This window comes from Seriola lalandi, unplaced genomic scaffold, assembly GCF_002814215.2.
Source record: "Seriola lalandi dorsalis isolate HSWRI2012SDOR001 ecotype SW California unplaced genomic scaffold, Sedor1 jcf7180001972431, whole genome shotgun sequence".
NCBI classification, from domain to species: Eukaryota; Metazoa; Chordata; class Actinopteri; order Carangiformes; family Carangidae; genus Seriola; species Seriola lalandi.
The window spans coordinates 1-350 of NW_019443099.1; the positions used below are offsets into that span (position 1 = coordinate 1).

The window sequence follows — 350 nt, forward strand, 5'->3', positions numbered from 1 at the left end:
AGCAATGTTTTTCGTTTTTAGATGATGTATTTTTCTGGCTCACAGGCCCGGCTAGCTCAGTCGGTAGAGCATGAGACTCTTAATCTCAGGGTCGTGGGTTCGAGCCCCACGTTGGGCGATGTAGATTTTAGAAGGATCTGCACAAGAATGGAAAACAAGCTGCAAAGCATCTTCATTTCTGAGAGGGTACATGTAAGTACAACTCGCAAGGCATGGATGTGCTTCATCACATGATCAAGGTGTTATGCTGCATAGCCCAGCTTGTGTGCTTGGTTAAATGTTAGCGTAATAAATAGAGCAGTGCAATTTAGTCTCCGTATCCATGGTGCAGGCACTTGCTGAAAATTGAC

The 350-nt window shown here is 44.9% G+C and overlaps 1 non-coding gene across 1 annotated transcript; it reads left to right on the forward strand.

Annotated features, from left to right (window-relative positions):
- Positions 1-45: 45 nt before the first annotated feature.
- trnak-cuu (transfer RNA lysine (anticodon CUU)) lies at positions 46-118 on the forward strand. The gene has a single exon. It is a non-coding gene; the product is annotated as a tRNA-Lys (tRNA).
- The last annotated feature ends 232 nt before the right edge of the window (positions 119-350 follow it).